At 42.1% G+C, this 14,091-nt stretch overlaps 8 non-coding genes across 8 annotated transcripts; all 8 read left to right on the top strand.

Moving 5' to 3' along the window:
• The first annotated feature begins 2,086 nt into the window (after positions 1 to 2,086).
• Positions 2,087 to 2,159, top strand: trnam-cau (transfer RNA methionine (anticodon CAU)). Its single transcript has one exon. It is a non-coding gene; the product is annotated as a tRNA-Met (tRNA).
• Positions 2,160 to 2,676: 517 nt separating this feature from the next.
• trnag-gcc (transfer RNA glycine (anticodon GCC)) lies at positions 2,677 to 2,747 on the top strand. Its single transcript has one exon. It is a non-coding gene; the product is annotated as a tRNA-Gly (tRNA).
• Positions 2,748 to 6,465: 3,718 nt separating this feature from the next.
• On the top strand, positions 6,466 to 6,536 carry trnag-gcc (transfer RNA glycine (anticodon GCC)). Its single transcript has one exon. It is a non-coding gene; the product is annotated as a tRNA-Gly (tRNA).
• Positions 6,537 to 8,013: 1,477 nt separating this feature from the next.
• trnag-gcc (transfer RNA glycine (anticodon GCC)) lies at positions 8,014 to 8,084 on the top strand. Its single transcript has one exon. It is a non-coding gene; the product is annotated as a tRNA-Gly (tRNA).
• A 556-nt stretch (positions 8,085 to 8,640) lies between these two features.
• On the top strand, positions 8,641 to 8,713 carry trnam-cau (transfer RNA methionine (anticodon CAU)). The gene has a single exon. It is a non-coding gene; the product is annotated as a tRNA-Met (tRNA).
• Positions 8,714 to 9,351: 638 nt separating this feature from the next.
• Positions 9,352 to 9,424, top strand: trnam-cau (transfer RNA methionine (anticodon CAU)). The gene has a single exon. It is a non-coding gene; the product is annotated as a tRNA-Met (tRNA).
• An 837-nt stretch (positions 9,425 to 10,261) lies between these two features.
• On the top strand, positions 10,262 to 10,334 carry trnam-cau (transfer RNA methionine (anticodon CAU)). The gene has a single exon. It is a non-coding gene; the product is annotated as a tRNA-Met (tRNA).
• A 494-nt stretch (positions 10,335 to 10,828) lies between these two features.
• Positions 10,829 to 10,901, top strand: trnam-cau (transfer RNA methionine (anticodon CAU)). The gene has a single exon. It is a non-coding gene; the product is annotated as a tRNA-Met (tRNA).
• The last annotated feature ends 3,190 nt before the right edge of the window (positions 10,902 to 14,091 follow it).

Genomic DNA, 14,091 nt, shown 5'->3' with positions numbered 1-14,091 from the left:
AATTTGACACATTACGTGTCCCCATCACAAAATTCAGTGTTAAGAAGTTGTGCCCCTGTCACGTATTTCTGAGAGATCAGGCTCTTATCATCTGGTACTACTTAATATTTAAAGTATGGGTTTGTAAATCAGTAGTATTAGAACTGTATGATGTGCATGAGTGTAAGGTGTGTGTGTGTGTGTGTGTGTGTGTGTGTGTTGTGAGGTGTAAGAAAATAAAACCAAGAACTAAACTAGCATAACCAAATCAAAAGACGTGCCTGTAGGCGAGGGGAGAACTGCAGCAGCTAAGAGTCAACGAGAATGTGAGCCGTGCTACAGCCAGGATTTAAATTACCTGGAAACGCTGTGTGTGCTCAGGTGTTCCAGGTTACACTAATGATCACCTGCAGAACACGGAGGGATAAAGGTTTAGCATATCAAACCCCAAGGTAACACCAGGAGCCATCACAGTCAGATAATGAGAAAAGGGTTCAATTAATTGTACCATAAACAAAAACAGCAGCAGTATTAACAGCAGAGACACACCTCAGTTGAATTTCAGTAAAATATTAATGTCAATACAAAGTAAAATAGCCTCTATGCAGGTATAAACGTTCAAACAGCTGAACATGTCCTGGCATGTAAACTCTGTGAGTGTATGGACCATTCTGCTGAAAAATTCAGAGACTCAACAATTCGAAAGGGTTTCCTGGATATATCCAGGTTTGTTTGGTTACGTGCCATCCTGCAATAATTAGGTTGAGCATGATAGTGATGTGGGTGATGTGCAGCCTATCCATCAGCATTTTGATAGAGTTAAGGCCTTCACACACTGGAGGTGTTTCTTTCATACGAGCAATTTATACGTCAGTATATTTTTTCGACCTGTTGTTTTTGTCATTAGCACTGTGACACAGAATATGAATATTACACAGAGAAAAAACTATGTAATTTTTTTTCAGAACAAGGTCAAGTTTTCACACGATTAAAAGCATCAACCAAGCTTAATCTGCTCATACAGCTGTTGATTGTGAAGGCCCACGTTAGTGCTGGGCGGTATGACCAAAAAGGTATAACACAGTATTTTCAAAATTCTAACGGTTTTACGGTATATGACGGTATTCCCCCCCCCCCCTTTCCCCCGGGAATCTCCCGTAATTTACAGCCCCAACTTTGTTTGTTAATGATAATAAGAATAGCACAATAACAAAGGTTTTATTTGGAAACTTAGACCGGAAGCCACCGCAGCTCCGTTAGTTTGACAGAAGCCGAAACACACGTGAAATGTTTCTAACTGTAAATAGAAGTGCACATTGTCCAGCCTGCGTCAGACAATGCCGAGTTTACTGACTAATTATTAAAAACCAGGATGTGTTGCGTGAACTATCATCATCTTAACCCGCTCGGCAGGCAAACATCTTCTGCTGTTTGTTGAGTGGCAGGAAGCGCAACACTGAAAACGGTCCCATCTGAAACATTGTCGCGCGGCCCAGCTTTCTCAACATTGTGTATGAAGGATTACAAAGTCTTTTTTATCACTCTATCCACTCTGTATTCCTATAAAGTGATGTTTGGGATAAGGAATGCACTAGTCACTTTTCAACGTTAGTCAATTTGCTTGTTGACAGGTTGCTGTGGGAATGGCTTGTGAACTGGCAGGATGTTGAGTGACAAGTTGTAATATTCAGCTTATTGTGTACATATTTTTTTTACGTTTGCTTTTGTTGCATTGACAGGTCCTGTGGGTGTGGCAGTGTCATTAGCAATACTAGCAACACCTGGGACCTTGCATGCCAGAGCTCCTTCAAAAACCTGATTGAAGCTCAGTTGCTGTGTGCTCTCCTCTCTGAGACATCTTTTGTTTTTTGGTTGCTGTTTAGCTAATGATTCTGTGCTTTAAAACATTTGACCTACACTCTTTCTCACTCATGCACTCTTTTCTTTTAAGTTATTCCTTTTTCTTTTTTCATGGCTGTGCAGCCCAGTTTGTGATAAGGCACAATGTAGATTAAGCAATCAAAGAGACAACAGAGGATAATGGTGGAAAGTCCTAGCACGTGAAGCGTTTGTGCACGAATCACCACCCATTTGAAAGGTGTTGTAGGCCTCGTTGGCGCAGTAGGCAGCGCGTCAGTCTCATAATCTGAAGGTCGTGAGTTCGAGCCTCACACGGGGCACGTGTTTTATTCTATGCATGGAAACATGTACAGGCATATACGAAGGTGTTTAGGGTGTACAGGTAGATCCAGTAGTTCATGTGATTTTAATTTGCTGACTGAGCTTGACCTTTTTCCCAGTTTTACTGGGAGAATTTATGGTGGTCCTTGTTTTTGACAGTATCCATCCATCACTTTAGGTGAGCTGACTGTTTTGAGGAGTTTCTCTTTTGCTTTGGCTCAAAAGAGGTCTGAACAGTCCACAGGGGCTTAAATACATGAAAAAACTATCAGCCACCAAAACTCACGCAAGAGTTGCATGAGACAGAACTTGCAAAGAGCACCAAGACAAGTGCATGAAACTCAACAACTACATCAAACATACACCGAACTCCTCTAACCAAGAAAGAAATGTCAGAGTAAGCTGGAGTTTTGAGACATTTCCAAGTCATACCACACTAGATGGAAACTGCAGTGGGAAGGAATAGATGGAAAAATAGTTTGATGACACACTGAAAAAAGAAAAATGTGTATGTAAGCATTGGTGGTTCAGTGGTAGAATTCTCGCCTGCCACGCGGGAGGCCCGGGTTCGATTCCCGGCCAATGCAACAAGCTTTTCGTTTTTCCATTCAGTGTACTGAAAAAAGGAGCAGCATTCTGTAAGGAGTAACCATCCATTCAGGTCAATTCATGCTTTCAGTATCCAGCCACCAAGGACTATCAGCAAACCAGACCCTCTTAAACATCCTGCAGTAAAGGCGTGAAGCAAAGATGTAGTATTGTCCACTGGTGCCAAAAATCACTTGGCCTACCCACACCAGCTGAGACTATATCTGGCTTTGGGCAACCATGAAGATATGGGAGTATGTAATTATTCCTCAGTCTCACCATGACGTCACTCTCTGGTTTCCAGATAAAGACTGGATGTCGCGGAAAGAAATTGCGGGACTGGAGCGCTACACAGTGTCAATGAATTCTGGCTGTGCAGGGAGACGTCATAATTAAAGGGCGTTTCCTGGCTTGAGCATATGGTGGGACCCAGGCCACAGTGCTAGAGATTGGAGCTCTGACCTCATCCACACACAGGTCCAACTGATTATATCCTGACCTGGTCTCAGTGTCAGTGGAGGAACAAAAGTAGAAGATCTTTAGCTCCTTCACCCTGCACATGGTTCAGCTGCACTGTTACTCCATGCCTGTACAAGATCCCACTTTCCACCTGGGGATCACTAAGGCAACCTCGCAGGATGTGCACACGCTGAATGCGCCATGCCTTCAGCATGGAGGGCTTGAAGAGGAGGACACCATTCGGATCTTTAGCCAGGTAGAAGTGCTGGAATACTCCCTCAACTCTCCGGACAAGCTCCTCAGGTTGTGGAATCTTGGTCCTGCAGTGCCCGAATGTGTTTCTTTGTCGGGTTGGCAGGTTCAATTCCGCAAAATGCATAGGCGTCTTTGAGCCTCTGCAGGTCTTCCTGATCCACCACAGAAAAGGCTGCAGACAGGAACTGGGAAAAAGAGCTGTACAGGGGATGATGCTCTGAAACACACTCACGGAGGAACCGCCTCATACAATGGAACAAGTCCAGCTTGATGGTCATGTTCGTATTGTAATGAGATCTCGAGGCACAGGTGTTCAGCAGGTTACCAGAAGTGGCCTCAGCAACAATGGCATCAGCTGTTCTCCAAGCGTCCCAGTTCAGATGCTCTCCTGCAAGAGATTCTGCCACCTTAAATGCTGCACAGCAATCCCTGAAACAAAAAATGCGTTTATACAAATACAAAGGGATTTTCTTCCATCAAACTGAAAATATAAAATATGTATGTTGTCATTATTAGCTGAATATAGATGCATTCTTACCTGTCTACCCACTGGTACTGGGCCTTCACTATGCCTGTAGTGCTGTAGCGGTTTGACAATCCCTCATACATGGGCTTCAGTGACTTCTCTGTCTCAGACTGCACCATCACCCATGAAAGAATCATCCAGTTTTCGTTCATAATTGCATATGACGACATGGTCCCAGATGAGAAAGTGACCTTCCTAGCAACTTTACGGGTGTGGTCTGAGCGAAACGCCTGTCAAAAGTTGCCCTGCATTCGTTTTTTGATGGCACCCTCCTGGTGCTGTTATTCATGCAGTAGGCAGTCAGTCAGGTAGTGTGCAGACACAGAGATCCCATTCCAGCCGTCTGACTCACCATACTCTCCAAAAGGAGCTGGCTTGGTTTCCTGTCGTATGAACTGCGTGATGGTTCTTTGGTCATACTTTCCTGCCTCACCATCCAAGATGTTTTGGCAGCTAAGTAGGTAGGCCAGATTAGCACGTTCATATTTCAGGTGCATCATCTCCATGATCTGGTTCGCCATGTCGGTGGGTGAGTTACCTGTGCGCTTGAGCTCATCCATGACTGATTTGCAGATTGCCTTCTTGTAGGTCAGTATTGCTGGCAACAAGTTTGTGAACCTCTTTGGAAGGTTCTCCAGCCAAAGTGGGTTGTCAGCATACCACCTCTTCCGGCAAACTTTGCAGCACAGCCTCGATGACAACAGGTAGTACTGTCCTGCGATGCCTACAATCACACGAGGTCTGCCTATTCCTGCAAAGACAACTTGGGGCTGAACACAACCTTCGATGCATGGCAGAGTGTCATTGTTTCTCAGCCTTCCCATTAAATTGTCATTCTCTGGCTTCCATATGAAAAAGGGATGGAGTTGAAAGTACTTTGGGGATGGAAGATCAGAGATTCTGTCAATTAATTCTGGCTGGGGAGGGAAACGCCACAATGACACCATTTTCATGGGGTTGCTCACAGGGATGGAACCTGGCCAGAGACCCATGGATTCCAGCTCTGTCTTCATCCAGATTCTCTGCTGCTGTGAACAGTTCCACTGGCTGACATCTTGATCATACCTAGGAAGTTGTAGAGGAGGACACGTGGGAACACTTGATGGCTGGGGTGATGGCTGACCTAGTCAGGCAAGAAAAGAAACACATGGTAAATTATTTAGAATTTGTGTGTGACCTGATTCTAACTAACTAAAAAACACTTAAACACTTACTTTGAGCTCTCTGTGCAACTGGCAATGGCAGCGGAGGTTGAGGGGGCACTGCGGACCTCTCAGGAGAACACAAAATTGTCTCTGACAATTCATAGAAAGAAAGAATGTAATAAGGCACTCTGTATCTACTCTGCACTCTGTGAAATTCAGAAAGCTGTACACTAAAGTGTTGGCTATTTTTTGTCTTAAAACTGCACACCAGTCTTCGGTTAGCAATTATCTTTAAAAGGAGGTTAACATGATCCTGTATATGATTTACAACAATTGAACAGACTTTAAAGGATTTACAACAACAGTTATGATGCACACTACATAGATATTTTTGTGATGCAAATGCAGTTAAAATAATACACACCCGGTACTGTGACAGTTGTCTCTGTGGGCAGGGAACCTGTTTTTTCTGGCATGAGAAAAATCAGTTCCCGGGGAAGGGGCACTAAGGGCGTTTCCTGGCTTGAGCATATGGGTGGGACCCAGGCCACAGTGCTAGAGATTGGAGCTCTGACCTCCTCCACACACAGGTCCAACTGATTATATCCTGACCTGGTCTCAGTGTCAGTGGAAGAACAAAAGTAGAAGATGTAGCTGTTGAGACAAGAATGCAAAACAAAAACATAATAGGTAACATGGAGTCATTTTCACACATCTTATTATTACCCCAGATTGTATAGTACATTAAAACATATTTTGGCCAGAGTAACATCTTCAGAGTAATATAAACATCTTACTGTGTCGTGGGCCAGTTGTGAAAAGCTGTAACAGAGAAACAGCCAATAGGAAGGCAGCTATTTTATTTTATTTATTTTTATTCTAATTCTACTTAGGACAGGGTTCAAATCCCAATTGAGGTGTTATCAAATGTGAGGTAGAATGACTGGAAAGCACTGAAAATGCTTGGGATTTAAGAATGAATTGCATCTGTAAATGTATCATGCAGTGAAACTAATCCAACTTGACCACAATGTTGGGGTTGTACTGTGCACAGGGTGTTCTCCAAAGTCCCAGCAGTGGCCTCAGTGATGATAGACTGTGTGGTCCTCCATGGTGAAGGTTAGGGATTCTGAATGGTGCATAGCGATCCCTCAACACCAGGTACCTCTTGGCTAAACCCTGGTACATGGGTTCAAGGGACTTGTTATCATCACCATCCAATTCTCATCATAATAACATAATTTGATATGGTGCCAGATGACAAGGTCACTTTTCAAGCCACCTTCCTAGTGTGGTCCAACGGCCGACTGGGGAAGAAAGTTACTTATGTAAGCATTGGTGGTTCAGTGGTAGAATTCTCGCCTGCCACGCGGGAGGCCCGGGTTCGATTCCCGGCCAATGCAACAAGCTTTTCATTTTTCATTCAGTGTACTCAAAAAAGGAACAGCATTCTGTAAGGAGTAACCATCCATTTAAGGTCAATTAATGCTTTCCGTATCCAGCCACCAAGGACTATCAGCAAACCAGACCCTCTTAAACATCCTGCAGTAAAGGCGTGAAGCAAAGATGTAGTATTGTCCACTGGTGCCAAAAATCACTTGGCCTACCCACACCAGCTGTGACTATATCTGGCTTTGGGCAACCATGAATGGGAGTATGTAATTCATCCTAAGTGTCACCGTGACGTCACTCTCTGGTTTCCAGATAAAGAATGGATGGAGCTGAAAGAAATTGCGGGACTGGAGCGCTACACAGTGTCGCTGAATTCTGGCTGTGCAGGGAGACGGCATAATGAAAGGGCGTTTCCTGGCTTGAGCATATGGTGGGACCCAGGCCACAATGCTAGAGATTGGAGCTCTGACCTTCTCCACACACAGGTCCAACTGATTATATCCTGACCTGGTCTCAGTGTCAGTGGAGGAACAAAAGTAGAAGACCTAGCTTTATCTGCCTGAACTGTGGTAGATTGCTCGTTTTCAGCCTGATGAATGTCACCTGTTCATGAGGAGGTGTGCATTCATGAGATGTGATCATGAGTATAATCTACTCCCCTATAATCACCATAAAAGGCTCCATGTTGTGCTTAGTTTAATTAACAAAAAGTTCCCAAATAGTAAAAACACTACATAAATTCGAGTCCTGCACAGAACAAATTTAGGAGTGACAGCAGGAGACGCAGAACAATTAGAAAATGTGAATCCAGCTAACATGCAATCTGAGCAGCTCTGCAGTGAGACAGAAATAAAGAGGGAATGCTTTCATGTGAAGTTGGATGCTGAAAAAAAACACATTAAAGCAAAGGGGTCTGTAATGGGAGGCGGTCATGTGGCAGTCACAGAGATATTAGAGGAGAGGATATTAACAGCCTACAGTAGGTGATATTACACTTTCAGCTGCAACACAACATGATACTGGACAAGGAGGCAGCTGTCATAGTGAGAGACGGTTATTACAACTATTGAAATGAAGTTGCTGTGGGAAATTTTGATACTTACTTGCTTATTGGTGCTATAGATTGAGCAATGGGAAAGGAAATGAAGTAAACATGGTGAAACAATTTTGGGAGCTTGTTCACATCCTCAGAACCTGAGTTGAATGCATCAGTTTGCTTGAACTAAAGTCCTTCTCTGACCATAAAAGTCCCTCACCCTAGACCTTTCTGATGTTGAGATTGGAGGGATGTGCCCAACAAAAGAGGCTTACTATCACCATCACCAAAAAACTACTCTGCCAGCCACCAACGAGAAAGAAATGTCAGAGTAACTTACTGTTTGTGGGACATTTCCAAGTTATACCACACTGGAAGGAATCTTTATACAGATGCAACAGAACAAAAAAAATACCCAACGAGAGAGTGGGGGAAAAAAGTCATGTATGTGAGCATTGGTGGTTCAGTGGTAGAATTCTCGCCTGCCACGCGGGAGGCCCGGGTTCGATTCCCGGCCAATGCATCAAGCTTTTAAAATTTCATTCTGTGTACTCAAAAAATGAGTTCAGAGTGAATTTATCAAGTTTTATGGAATTATAGGTGACCAGTTTTCCATTTTTCGGAGCACTTTTTAAGAACTGGCTTAAAAGTTTAAGTGCAATATGTTGAGTTGAAAGGAAAGTACACTTTTTACATTAGAAACATCGAATTGGAAAAATAATCTCACCACAAAGTCGACCAGCAATCTGTAAGGAGTAACCGTCCATTTAAGGTCAATTCATGCTTTCCGTGTTCTAAATACAGCTGTGTGCATGAGTAAACAGGGTTGGAGCCTGAAAACTTTCCAGAGTTGTAAAATCAAGTCTGAATATTACAAAACCACTGAGTAATGTTCTTTTCTGATCAGTCTGTTACTCTAACCAGGCTTGTTGTTTTATATTTCATAGTCTCACCATACGTCACGCAGACCCATGTGAACGTGCAAAACATGAATTGGTCTTGAAGGGGTGAGCCTGAGTTTTGGTGCTAAGGACACTATGTAGGGCCTTGAAATAACATCTATTTTGAAGACTTTCTAGGCCTCGTTGGCGCAGTAGGCAGCGCGTCAGTCTCATAATCTGAAGGTCGTGAGTTCGAGCCTCACACGGGGCAGGTGTTTTGTTCTAGCTGTGGTTCTGCCTTGAATCACATACAGTGAATTATGAAGGTGTTAACTGTACCAGCAGGGATGCTATGATGTTGAATGTGGTGGCAGAATTTGGTTAAATGCTAAATAGCTCAGCCTCGTAAAGGGTTTTCACTAACATTCATCCATCTGTCAGCTTCAGCGAGTGAACGATCTGTACAGGTTCAAGTACATTAGAGCCCCATCATCTACTGTAGTTGAGCTCTGTTGCAAGAGATTGAACAGGCAAGTTTTACAGAGACACCAAAACAAGAGCATGAAACTCAACATTTATTATACCTCCATTACTTGGCTACTACTAGGAGAGATGCATCAGTGGATGTAGAGATTTGTGGGACATTTCTTACTGGCTGACACCAGAGAGAAACAGAGCCAAATTATTTTTTCAGAACCAAGGACCCTACATTATGAAAAGGATTTGAGGGTAAACAAAACCATAATCCTAAAAAAAACCCACTATTTGGTATGATTTCTGGGCCTCGTTGACATAACACCAGTAGGGAAAATTGTTTTCCTGTGTTTCTGCACTAAGGACATGATATTGGAAAAGGAATCAGGGGTAAACAGAAGCTGTGAAAAATGATAAATTGTGGCATTTTTTCAGGCCTTGTTCGCGCAGTAGGCAGCGCGTCAGTCTCATAATCTGAAGGTTGTGAGTTCGAGCCTCACACGGGGCAGATACTTTAGTAGATATGTCGTATGGAATCCTGCATCTGCTACACAAGCATTTAGGGTGTACCAGCACAGATGCTATTGTGTTGAATGATTAAGTTGTTATGAACTCTTTGTGACTAGAAAACCCTGGTTAGCCATGTAACGTAAAGACTGCTTACATACTCCTTCAGACATGCTTGTCGTATAGTTGAACTGCCTATTAAAAGTATCCTCCAACAGCAGGCATGGGGGCGCTGTCCACGGCCATTTCTCTCACTTTCCAAGATGGACAACATGACATTAACATCCATTTAAAACTCTAGAGAGGTGAGAAAGGAGCCAAAGATTGAACTTTTTATATAAGGAGGGCATCCTTTTTCATTATAGACTCAACTATTTCTGTCACTTTTTGTTTGAACAGCTGAGTGCAACACAATGACAGCCTCCCAAGAGAGATTGTCTAAAAATACGCGGCATTACCCCTGTGTTAAAACGATATTGCGTCTCCCCCAACCCCTCCTCTCTCTGTGACAGTCAGCTTTTCACTTCGTGTTTATCGTTGAACGGCTGCACTCAAAATATTTTTTGTTTCCGTCATGGTTGGAAAACTTGTCACAAGAACCGGTTCTGGGATACCATAAATCTATCTTCAGTGAATCATTGTCACTACAAGGAAAGACACATTAGAAGATGCCTTGTTTATGAAACATTTTGAGCTCATATGATGCAACACTAGTGGGAAACAAAGTCTGAAAAATGTTCCTGAGTCCGCTGCTAAATCCACTGTGCCACAAGAAATGAATTTGAGGGTAAATAGAAGCATAGGTGCTAAGTAAACGTCAGTTCTGTATGGTTTGTGTGCCTCGTTGGCGCAGTAGGCAGCGCGTCAGTCTCATAATCTGAAGGTCGTGAGTTCGAGCCTCACACGGGGCAGGTGTTTTAGTACATCTATGGTTTCAACTAAATCATGTATTGTGTATTATATTAAAGTACCAGCCTGGAGGAAACCAAGTGATTCTCTCTGGAATTTAATTGGTGTTGTTAATTGGCTGCATCATAATCTGAAGATTGTGAGTCGGAGTATCACATTGGCATATGTTATGTTACATAACTGAGATATTGTATATACAGTCAGACATATAAACTGTGATGGTATCCCAGGACCTAAAAGAGGCTCAGTCAGTAGGTTTCCGGTGGCACTATGCTTCTCCTGTTGTTATGTTGTGAACCACTTTGGCTCCACTTAAAAAGCTTTCTTGCACGGTTTGTTCTTCCGGAGCTTTCCAAGAATGCTTTTTGAGACAATCCTCCTTTCCTGAGTTTAAGGGTGTAAATATACCCAGGAAAGGAAACGGAAACAGAGGGCAAATGATGAAACAAACAAAGGGCATATCCTTGAAGAACAATCTCTATTATTTATGTCACAAGCCTCGTTGGCGCAGTAGGCAGCGCGTCAGTCTCATAATCTGAAGGTCGTGAGTTCGAGCCTCACACGGGGCACTTGTTTAGATAAAAACACAGGGTTGCTAAGATTATCTAAGGTCAGATAGACAATGTGTGATGACAAGATCTTCCCATCATGGGATCCGCAACACAAACAATCAGTGTTTGAAGTTGATATAGCATGCAGATTAAGTAAGAAAAGGATCTTGCTACAGGAGTGGTTTGAAAAATGTCCAAGAATAACACTGTTATAATTGTAATCCACAGCTATTCAGACTGAACACAACTGCAATTTTGGGAAAAACAAAGGAAAAAACGAACTTTTCCAGCCATTATGGTAGAGCAGGTGGTGAGTCTTTGATACTCATAAATAGATTTTTGTTGGAGTATCACTACATGTCTTTGTGTGTTTCTCGTCTTTCGCAATCACATCATGAATGTGGGCCTCAAATGTCACGTCTCTGTTTCCATAATAGAGCCTCTGCTGATGTTCATGTGTTGGACGTTGCTAAGAGAAAATGTAAATAGTGTCACAGCTGAGAGATGATCAGATGTGCCCGCAGAAATAAATTTCACCCCGAGGAAAATATCTGTGTTACTTTTCTTTGTAAAGTGCACACACTTAAATGATTCTCTGCTGTGTTACAGCTGTCCACATCTGCAAAGCGTGTTAACTGGTTCCAGAGAGCAGAGACGCTTCACTCCAGTGTGGTCAGGAGACTGTGTGGCCCCAGAAACACATCCTGAACACTTCTATCCACAATAAGAGGCGTAGGTGGCTGCAGAAGACAAGAAGTGACATCTGTAAAATAAAGTGACACCGCAACAATCAGGCAGGTACAAAATATACAAGGAAAGATCATTAAGAATGTGATTTCCAATCATTATCATAAGTTTGAGTGACTGTCATACACTGATAAATAAAATGAAAGACTCAATATGTAATATATGTTCTTCTTTCATGTATCTTTATAGGGTTTAAGGATTAAGTATCGTCACATTTTGAGACCAGTTTTTGATTTTTGGCCAATGTACATTTGACTTCTAACTCATATGAGCTGTTCTACTTTATTTTTTCAGCCTGGACTAAGATGACATCAAAGTGTGTGCACTACAACCTGAAATCACAGCAGATCCAGGCAGCAGCAGACATCACTATTTGAGATCGACACAGGACAGGAAATTACTAATAACCTGAGGGATTGTTTATTCATACATTTTGAACTGCTGTTTACTGTTTTTGGTTTTAAATGTACTGTACAGTCACTTTTTAAACAGCACTCAGAAAGAACATTTCCTCCCTCTGCTGCAAAAAATAGTCATGAAAATGAAGGTTTACACAGGGACACAGAGTCACCGCTGAGTTTATAATGAGGTCATTGGACTTTGTGGTGTTTTTGTTTTCTTCTGTAGGAACACTCTCATACTCCTGTAAAGACCTGCACAGACTGCTTTAATACTACTGTTAATACTCACATCCATGGTTATCGGTCATCACAAAGAGTATTACATAATAGACAGCAACAAGGCCACATTCATTTTGTTTGTTTATGTGTAAAATGAGGAGGACAGCTTACTATATAATGTAACAGAAAACATGAATTAATGGAAAATGGAAGTGAAGACAGAAAAAAATACATCTCCAAACACCACAGACATCAATCAACAACTCCAACACAGTTTAAACAAATGAACAGAGTCTTTCACTTAAAGTGCTGTGACACCGGTATGATGTATTATCAGGTGTTGCAAGTATTTTGTCCACACCTGGTTTTACCTGAACCATAATAAACCTCAATAGAAAGTTGTTTTTTTTGTATTTGTTTTTACGTATGCAGATAATCCATAACACTTTTGGGAGTCTGGATGGTGTATTTTTGCATCTTTTTCCATCTATAACCATTTTTCTCATGTTTACACAGTTGTCATTTGTTTTTGTTTTTTTATATAATATGTTTAATACCTTGAAAATGTCCTAAAAAATCTGATTTTTCTATCCATAAAATTGAATAAGAGGTTATAACTATGCTGTGTCAATCCCTAATTGATGAAACACTGTGTAAACCCCTTATCGGTGGCAGCTGTGATCGTCCAGGAACAGTCTTGACATTCAGTTTGAATGTTTACAGAAAGCTTGGCTCATGTCTCTCTGTTTACTACTGCGGTTTCAACATTACGCAACCTTTGGAATCAGACTTCAGAGTGGAACTTTCCCATCGCTCCCAGCCCTCCCCTACAGGTGCATGTGATGTGTTTATGAATAGCATTGATGCTCACATGTTGGAGGAGCTCTGGCAGGCGTGTCTTAACCGTGGCACCACATCAGTCATAACCTGTCGCCCTGCAATTTTATCTTTAACATGAGAATCTGTCGCCAGAAGGCAGGCACAAAAATAGACAGGTGAAGCAAAATCAGTTGTTGTTGATGGGTAATTTATGTTTATGAGTGGAGGGGAGTATATGTGTGGTGATTTATATAGATCCTCTGGCATAGTTGAGCCAAACAGGCATAATGAGCTGTCCCTATAAGAGGAGGTGGAGGATGAACTTTCTTTGTGTCAGGACTTGTTCCGCACAATAGTTTACAACGATGATTGGCATGTTATCTCATCCATGAAAAGGTTACTAAACACTGAAAATAGAGGCTGAAACTTTTCTAAAATACAGTGCACTTTACTCCAAAATCACTGTTGCTTTAAGCTCACAATTTATGTGGATGGGGTTGGATGTTTGATAAAGCTGTAAAATGTTAAATATTAACCAATAACAAGCATATAAACAAGTAACAGGAAGCCAGGTTAACCTCATGAACTCTGCGAGCACAGAGTTCCTCTCTTCCTTTCTTGTGGTTTTACTGTTATCACAAAGACCTTGTGTTTACAAAAATATGGAGTACAAATGTCTGTTTTGGAAATCTGCCTGGAACTTTTCCTGGAGAAAAACACTAGTGTTGTCAGGCTGTATGCTATGTTGTTTGGATGTGAGGCAGGTATTCACACATACTGTCCTCCACCCTTGCAGACAAACCCACAGGCGGTTCTTTGGACTGGAAAGCATTTTTACTTTAAGTGGAATTATTTCAAAAACCTTCTGCTCTGTTTCTCTATCACCATGCGTGTTGCTGGTGCTTTCTCAGGAAACTGTGGGAGGTGTCCTTTTTGGCAAGACCTTATTTATGTAAATAGTCACTGTGGTTCAGGTGTTACAGTCATTTCAATTTGAGTGTGTTTCATAAGTTTTTGCTCCA

The sequence above is a fragment of the Scomber scombrus genome, chromosome 24 (genome assembly GCF_963691925.1).
Source record: "Scomber scombrus chromosome 24, fScoSco1.1, whole genome shotgun sequence".
In the NCBI taxonomy this organism is placed as follows: domain Eukaryota; kingdom Metazoa; phylum Chordata; class Actinopteri; order Scombriformes; family Scombridae; genus Scomber; species Scomber scombrus.
This window is presented reverse-complemented; position numbering and strand designations above follow the sequence as displayed.